We start from the raw sequence: 8,925 nt of genomic DNA, 5'->3' as shown, positions 1-8,925 counted from the left end.
AACCTTCATTCCCACAAAATCTGAATTCTTGGTATGTTGCTCCCGTTTTTTATTGACCAGGCCTTTCAGGCAAGGGACATCCCTAGTGAACCCCCAGGTTCCAAACATAGTCCTTCTTTTTCTCATTGTGTAGCAGGAATACAGTTTCTTCCAAGTAATTAGGATAATCCCCCCACCCAATTCAGTGATCTTCTTCTCTGCTTATTGGTTTATTGGCATAAAGTGCCTTGAATGATTAGGAGACAGACTCAGCTTTTAAGTCGTGAGAACCGTAAGTGTTCCCTGGTGGAAGCATTTCTCCCTTGGGCATTAGGGCCTCCAAACCTACTGAGCCCAAGGTTGTAGGAACAAAAAGCAGAACTCTTCAAGGGCTTAATTAGGCATAATCATGAAAAGGATCACCCCGTCTCTACCCCTTGGTCTCCAGACCTATGCATCCTGTCTAAGGGGCAGTCAGCGCTATATGCTGATCTCTCAAGTATAAGTGCATTCAGTAGGAGAGCAACTCAACAAGGTATTATCTCTTAGCTGGTACTGTATTTGAGCATCAATCAGGCCATTCCAGTATTATGTCAAGCTAGCTGCCTTTGAGTAATGGGTAATGTGCCAAGACTAGTGCCTCTGATCAGAGGTGATATTGTGAAAGATCTCTTGCAATGGATAAGGCATTCTGAAGTCCATGAATGGCGATGTTAGCAGGAACTCTATGGGCAACCCCACACCCAGAATTTGTGTCCATCGCCTGTGAAAACTAACTACTACCTCCTCTATGATGGGAATGATCCAATGTAATCAACCTCATACCAAGTAACTAGTTGATTGGGGAGATAGTACCATATCAAGGGCTTATCAGTTGCTATTAGCAGGTTGTCTAATTCATCCATGGATGCGCCAGATGAAACTCAGTGAGGGGACCCATGTAATTGAACTCAAGCATAGCTTCCATCCCTATTGCCAAGGCCATTTTATTTTATTTTTTTTTTAATTTTTTTTTATTTTTTTAACGTTTATTTTATTTTTGAGACAGAGAGAGACAGAGCATGAACGGGGGAGGGTCAGAGAGAGGGAGACACAGAATCTGAAACAGGCTCCAGGCTCTGAGCTGTCCCAGAGCCCGATGCAGGGCTTGAACTCATGGACCGCGAGATCATGACCTGAGCCGAAGTCGGCAGCTCAACCGACTGAGCCACCCAGGCGCCCCAGCCAAGGCCATTTTATACACGGGTCCACTGAACAAGCATCAGAGTGACTAGGAAAAAGGCCAACTAAGATCCACAGCATGAGTCAGCTTGTCCACTTGATTATATGGAGCCTCCACTACCCTGATTGTTCTCAGGATGGCATTCATACAGAACACCGGTATCTTCACACTATGGGTCTCATTTAAGAGGTCCATACATACATACCTTCCCCGAACTTTCTTATCACCAGTTAATTTTCTTTCAAAGCGTCAGTATCCAGTCACCCATTCTCCATTGCATATGAGTCAGTGTAGATCCACAGTTCAGGCCAAAGTGGAAAATCACATATACTGCCTGATGTTCTGTCCCCTGGGAAGATTTCCATTGACTACAGTCTTTGAAGGCTGCCCAAGTGGGGCTAGAGCATGGCGCTGTTCACTTCTGGCTTGTGCTGGCACACTGTGCAGATCCACTCCCAAACTGGTTGTGTGCTTTTTCCGTGTTAACTGGTGGTGGGGACTTCTCTATGAAACTATAGTGTGGTTGAAGCATAGGCACCACGGCTGCAGGTACAGGTGCCACAGGAGTCTAAGTCATCTGTTTTTGCAGCTTACTGGTGCCTTCTTGACCTGACTGGCCTGGGTTCAAGATTTGTACCTTCCATTTTATAATGGAATTCTGCCTTGCAAGTCTAATTTTATAGTTTTGGGGGTAAGGCACTGGTTCTTCCTGAGTAATGTAAGCCACGTGTTGCTTGGTTTCTTCCCCATTCATGTCCTTAAGAGAACTAATGATATTGAGCACATACTTGACACAGTGACTTGGGCTTGGTCTGTATCTCCGTCCTCCCAGTGCCTACAGGAGAGAAGGGACTGGTTTAGAGTTTTCTGGGTGTACTTCCACTTGCCCTTGTGCACATTCACAGCTTTTAATTTGTCTTTTCCCCCTATGTATGATGTGTAAGGTCATACAAAGAATCAGGTGACTCCACGCCTTTTATAATCACTGTTGTTACCCTGGTGACTAGGTGTTAGAACCACTTGATCTCCCAACACTTTGCCCTCCATCTTATGCCATGCTGCCTTCAGTGATATTTCGTTATCACGATGCCACCATCTACCATGAACTACTCGTGTCCCATTTGCCCTCATCAGGGAAGTTTTCCTTGGGCTGCTCACACATGACCAACCCAAACCAGAGTCCCATTGTATGAGTTTGCTTCCTGGGACCACTTCTTCTGTCAATTCTGTATCAGTCAGAATCCAATAGAAGCAAATGGAACATTGAAATTGGGGTAGTCCAACGGTGGACAGGGTTGGAAATCCAGGGCCAACAGCAGTGGAGATGTCACCACCGCTTGGTACAAGTTTCAGAGGTGAAGAGGTTTCGGGACCTGAGAAGGAGAGTCATGTAGACACGCCTCTGAGAGGGGAGCAGTTTCAGTTGAAAAACACAACCAGCCCAAGGCAGCCTCACTGGAAGAGCCAGGAGAATAACTGCCCTGTCCTCCTTCCCCTCCCACTTCCCAGCCATTTCCTGCTGGACTCCTGGCATCCAGAGGGCACAGGAGCTCCATTGACGCAGTTCATACAAGCCAGCCTCCCATGGCAGAGCAGACAGCAGGTAGAGAAGGGGAAAGAATGGACCTGGAGAGTCAGGCAGGCGATTTCTGGCACACCATATGGAGTTGTTGCAATGATTTTATGAGAGAACAAACCTAGCAAAGTGCCTGACATATAGTAAGCACTCACAAGTGCAAACATTGAGGAGGCCCAGACAGGTGATGCTAACTGCTCAAGGACACACGACTAGGTCATAGCAAGGCCAGGTGGAGACTCCATACTTGATGCTGTCTTCGCTGCCCCTTCCCGCCCTGATAGTCCATGTGGCTCTGCTACTGACATTAAGTTGTCCCTTCACCCTTAGTTTCTCCTCAAGGAGTTATCTCCCTATAATACAGCTTTTCGCAATGGGATGCACATCTCATCACGCTATTTCTACCTTATTTCATTGCCTCGGCGAATATATCTCATTAACCTCCTTCCTGAACATCTCGGGTTTTAGATACCGACGTGATGCACCGCTCAACATCGTAGTAGACATTCTCCTTTTGCCACGGTTAATGGATTTTTCTGTTCATAGATGTCATACCCCTCTTTCGATACCAAAGTAAGTGCTATCAAGAATACTAAATTAAGCGTCACAAGAAATGGGTTATAATTCTGGCTCTGCCACAAGCTAGGTGCCTGATCTGGAGAAGGCCCCTTCACTTACGGGGGGGTCTTGCATTTTTCATGTATAAGCCATAAAGCAGGTGACTTCCTAGGTTCCTCCCAGCACCAAAGTTCACTGATGATGCAGAGGAAGAGAGGGAGGAGGATGGCTCACAGAATGAGCCCCGGCTCTGTACCAGGCACTGGGCACAGTACTTTACCCTCATTGTCTCACTGAGCCAGCGTGACCACCAGGTGAGAAAGGACCATTATCCTCATTTTACCAATGAGGAAACTGAGACTCAGGGCAGACTAGTGATGTACCCAGAGTCACCCAAATACCTTTTAGCAGCACCAGAATGTGTACTGGAATCCGTCTGATACTAGAAGCCAAACCCTAAGCCAATGGTTCTCAAAGTACAGCTCCAGATAAGCAACAAAAGCATCACCTGGGAATTTATTATAAATGCAAATTCTCAGGCTCCACCTTAACTCCAGACTACTGGGGATGGGTCCCAGCAAACTGTGGTGGTTAACAAGCCTTCCATGAGTCGGATGCATGTTCAAAGGTGGAGTCCACTGTTCCAGTCATTATGTCTACTGTTCCCCCGCCATCAATCTCATCATATGCATCTCATTACATGCTCAAATATGCAGCTAGCAATATTGCTCTGTAAATACAGCCTCAGTGTCTATTCATGTATCCAATTTTACCACTAAATGTGCCAATTGCATAATTCTTCCTACATAAAGATCTCAGTATCTCTCATACTCCCTTTATTTTTCTTAAGTTTATTTACCTTGAGAAAGAGAGAGAGGGTGGAAGGGCTACAGAGAAGGAGAGAGAATCCCAAGCAGGCTTCACACAAATGAGCACAGAGCCCGACATGGGGCCCGATGTGGGGCTTGATGCAGGCGGGACTCACTGCAGGGCTCCAACTGACAAACCATGAGATCATGACCCGAGCCCAAGTTGATGCTTAACCAACTGAACCACCCCGGTGCCCCTTTCATACACCCTTTAAATGCTTTCCTACAACTGCCGTCATCCAGGTTTGGAAGATATTCTAAGCCTCAAGTTGGTGGCTCCTGTCTAGCAGAAGGAGCAGACATGAGAATTGATTATTTCCTGGTAGGGATAGGTGCTAGGATGGATATAGGAAGCAGCAGCATTAGATTCTAAAGCAGTATGTTACGAACAAAGAAGTTGGGGATTTTTTCCAAACAGAAGTGATGCTTGGATAGAGTTTCAAACATTAGCAAGAAGAGGGGCGCCTGGGTGGCTTGGTCGGTTAAGCGTCCGACTTCGGCTCAGGTCATGATCTCACGGTCCGTGAGTTCGAGCCCCGCATCGGGCTCTGTGCTGACAGCTCAGAGCCTGGAGCCTGTTTCAGATTCTGTGTCTCCCTCTCTCTCTGCTCCTCCCCTGTTCATGCTCTGTCTCTCTCTGTCTCAAAAATGAATAAAGGTTAAAAAAAAAAAATTTAAAAAAAAATAAAAAAAAACATTAGCAAGAAGAATAGTTACTGTTATTGAGGAGATATTTTTGTTTTAATCTTGGTTCATTTAAAAAAAAATCAAACAAAAGAGAAAATCATTTCACCAACTCAAAGATTTTAGCTAGCTGCCCCCTGCCATGATAACTGAGAAAGGACCTTAAAACAGAGACTCCAGTTTTAACTATCTTCCCCCTGAAAGCTCAAGATTATAGCTGAGGTTAGAACAGGGTGGTTTGGGGGCATTCAGGAAAAGCACCGAGATTCAGATGGGGTGGACCAAGTTTTGAAGGACCAGGCATCGTTAACCATAAAGACAGATGAGGGCATTCATTCCAGGCAGGTTAATAATGCTGTAGGGAGACGCGATTGAGAGCAGAGAGTGGTTTATTATTTGTGAAGATCTGCTCTCATATTATGGCAGGGTGACCTTGACTGTGTCACCTAAGGTACTTAAGACTTGTATTTTTCACTTGGTTACATGCTTAAGATACTGTTCTTTAGAGTTTGGGAGGGACTAAAATACATAACTGCTCTAATTTATGCATCACACTGCATCGTAGATTCACGATTATTATGTTGTTGACATTGCAGTTGTTTAGAAGAAATGGGAAAGCGTTGAGTAGTAGGTGGCCCAGAGCACTGTCACTTATACGACTTACAGAGTGTGTGGATGTGCACCGGAGCTGCATGTCAATATCACAGTAATGAGATTGTATATTTTGCAGGAAAAGTGTGCGTGGGAGGAGTGGCTGAAGAAGAGGACCAGACCGAAGAGTTTAGTTTCTTGGGCTAAACTGAGGCAACTGGATTTATCCCAGAAGCTATTGTGTTAGTCTGCTCTGGTGACCATAACTCAATACCACAGGCAGGTGGCTTAAACAACAGAAAGTTATTTTCTCACAGTTCTGGAAGCTAGATGTTCATGGTCAAGGTACCATCAGGGTTGGTTTCTGGTTTGGCCTCTTCCTGGCTTGCAACTGGCCACTTTCTCACTTTGTCTAAGTGGCTTTTCTCTACACAGAGACATTCTCTGGGGTCTCCTCCTCCTCCTCCTCCTCCTTCTTAATTGAGAGAGCACATGCCCACAAGCAGAGGGGAATGGGGGAGGGCAAAGGGGGAGAGACGGAGAGAATCTCAAGCAGACTTCATGCTCAGCATGGAACCCGACACGGGGCTCAATTTCACAACTGTGAGATCATGACCTGAGCCGAAATCAAGAGTTGGATGCTTGGGGCGCCTGGGTGGCTCAGTCGGTTAAGCGTCCGACTTCAGTTCAGGTCGTGATCTCATGGTCAGTGAGTTCGAGCCCCACATCCGGCACTATGCTGACAGCTCAGACCCTGGGGCCTGGAGGCTGCTTCAAATTCTGTGTCTCCCTCTCTCTCTGCCCCTTCCCCGCTCATGCTCTGTCTCTGTCTCTCAAAAATGAATAAAGGTTAAAAAAAAAAAAGAGTTGGATGCTTAACCAGTTGAGCCACCCAGGTGCCCCTCTTCCTCTTCTTACAAGGACACCAGTCCTATTGGATCAGAGTCGCACCTTTCTGACCTCATTTACCTTAATTACCTCCTTTAAGGGCCCATCTTCAAATACAGTCACATTGGAAGTTAAGGCTTCAATACTTGAATGTTTGGGGACACGATTTGGTGTCTCCCCCCCCCCCCCCCCACTGAGGGACTCTAAAAAGGTGAGTAACATGATCTGATTTGCCTTTCACTTAACTCAGTCCCAGAGGTGGGGAGTGGCTAGAGTCCAGAGGCCACTCACAGCTATGGACTCCTGCAGGAAGCAGATGGAATGGTGGCAGTGTGGGAAGGAGGGCACAGAGACTTAGTGGGGGGACAATTTACAGGACATGGTGACTGAAGAGACAGGGAAGGAAGGGCAGTGAAAGGAGGAGGCACAGAGGGCTCTAGGGTTCCAGGCTTAGGGAGGGACTGTGTCCAGCACCAGTGAGAGGTGGGTAGGGATGATGTGTCCAGTTTTAGGCATATTGAGTTTTGGGGGGCTGTGGGGCACCCAAGGGGAGGTGTCCAGGAGCCTGGACTCTGCAGACATCCGGGCCGGAGTCTGAGACAGGGGCAATCTCAGTAGCAGATTTCAAGCGCAGTCACAAGTCTCCTGAGCATCTATTCCGGACTGAAAATAGCCCACACACGGCCCTGCAAGCCTTCTAGTCACAAATGTGAAAACCTCAAACACCAACAGCCTAGCGGGGGCAACACCTTAGCCTATTTCTAGTTTGTTTTTCCAGTTGGAGGTGCCTCGTTCCTCCCACCCCTCTTCCTCCACCCCCACCCTGCCTTTCATCCCCCCTCCCAGGCTTTTCTCCTGGGGCCAGCCTGCCAGCCTCTCTCGGCCCCTCCTCTGACTACTCCCTGCCTTTCTTCTGTACATCTTTACCTCTTGTTCTGTCTGCATCTTATCTCCTCCCTAAGCATGCACATCTCCTGTCTTCATTTTCTTCTTCCTTCCCTGCTAACGGGCCCCTTAATGTGGATCCCCTCCAAGGGGACCTACTCACAGCCGCCCCAATTGCTGAGGGGCAATAGCCCCTCTTGTCTCTGTTGGCCCTCAGCCTGTCTGGACCCCTCCCCTCTCGGTGGGTGCCTCCCCCGCCCCTGAAACACATGAGCCTTGGATGCAAGACCAGCTTACTTGTGCAATGGAGCACGGAGCCCGGCCAGAAGGAATCCAGGTGTGTGAAGGTGAAGGGAGCTACCCAAAGCCAAAGGTGGGGGGTGCAGTGGCTAAAGCAGATGAGAAGCTGATCTTCTGACTCTCAGCCCAGAACTCATCCTGAGGCGCCTGGGAATTAACACCACAGGTGTCTAGGACCGCGCAGACCCCTACCCTCTCACCTCAGTGGGGCATTCGCTGCTGCCCTGGGGCCCTCTTCATCATCTGCTGATGCCCCATCGCCGCCCCCTCCAGGATAATGCTGCAAAGCTTTCCCGCCCTCCTGCAGCCAGCCTGTAGTCCTGCTCTGCTCTCCGGCTGTGCGGCATCCTGGTCCCCACCGGGCCCGTCCCACGCCCAGTTGAGGGTTTTGAAGGGACTTGTGTTCAGGGAGGTCAGCTCAACCATCCTGGAGTCCACTCAGCCCAGCACTGCTCTACCTGGGTCTCCAGAAAGCAGAGTTCCTGCCTCTAACAGGGAGGAGGTCCGCCTAAAGGAAACAATCGCTGAACACTGGGCAGCGGGGAGCCTGGAAAAACTGAAAAGACTGGGGCTCCCTCTTGCAGTTACAGGTCACATCTCTAAAAGGACTCCCCTTAAAGAGATCCAACTGCTTCCACTGTGTCAGCATCGCAGGGCGTCACTTGTGGGAATGTTGGCCATGTTTTTAAACAGCCCAGAGGGCAGTGTGAGGAGTGAAGATGAGTGGGTCCCCAGGGGTCCTAGCTGGCCTCGGGCTGGACGCCCTAAAGGACTGTCTGGGACAGCAGGCCCACTAGCGGTCACTGATGATGGGAGCCCGGAGGTCCCTGGTCCTGGGGTTGGAGCTACTGGGGGATTCTCGCTGGGATCTTCTCTTGCATCTATCCCTCAACCCACAATAACAAGACTTTGACGAGGGACATCTCTATTTCCCCAGAATTACTGATTAGGGTCCAAACTAGGAAGAAAGATGCTAAGTATCCCATACCCTAAAGAGCGACAGCTGGGGCCTGACACCCTCCCCAAAGGGAGCATAACACTTGAAATAGCTCTGCACATGGCCACCATCCCCCATTCCAACCCATACAAGGTTGGGGAAGAGCAAGGAGGAAGCCGGCCAGGAATCACTACATTGCTTCTTCTCCTCTCCGTGAAGCCGAAGAAGCTGGGACACTCAGAGAGAACTGCTTCCGGAGATTTAGGCCAGTGACACCTCATTTTGTAACTGGACGTCTGTGATGCAGCGGAATTGCTGACCAGCCTCCCCAACCTGCTGCAGCCAGGCAGGGGGGAGGTGGGAGAGAGGCAGGGGAGAGGTGGGAGAGACGCAGGGGGGAGGTGGGAGAGAGGCAGAGCCAAGACGGGAGGCACTG

Source organism: Panthera pardus, unplaced genomic scaffold (assembly GCF_024362965.1).
Source record: "Panthera pardus isolate Hobbes unplaced genomic scaffold, ASM2436296v1 HiC_scaffold_24, whole genome shotgun sequence".
Taxonomy (NCBI): domain Eukaryota; kingdom Metazoa; phylum Chordata; class Mammalia; order Carnivora; family Felidae; genus Panthera; species Panthera pardus.
The sequence above is the reverse complement of the archived record's forward strand: the minus strand, read 5'-3'. Positions refer to the sequence as shown.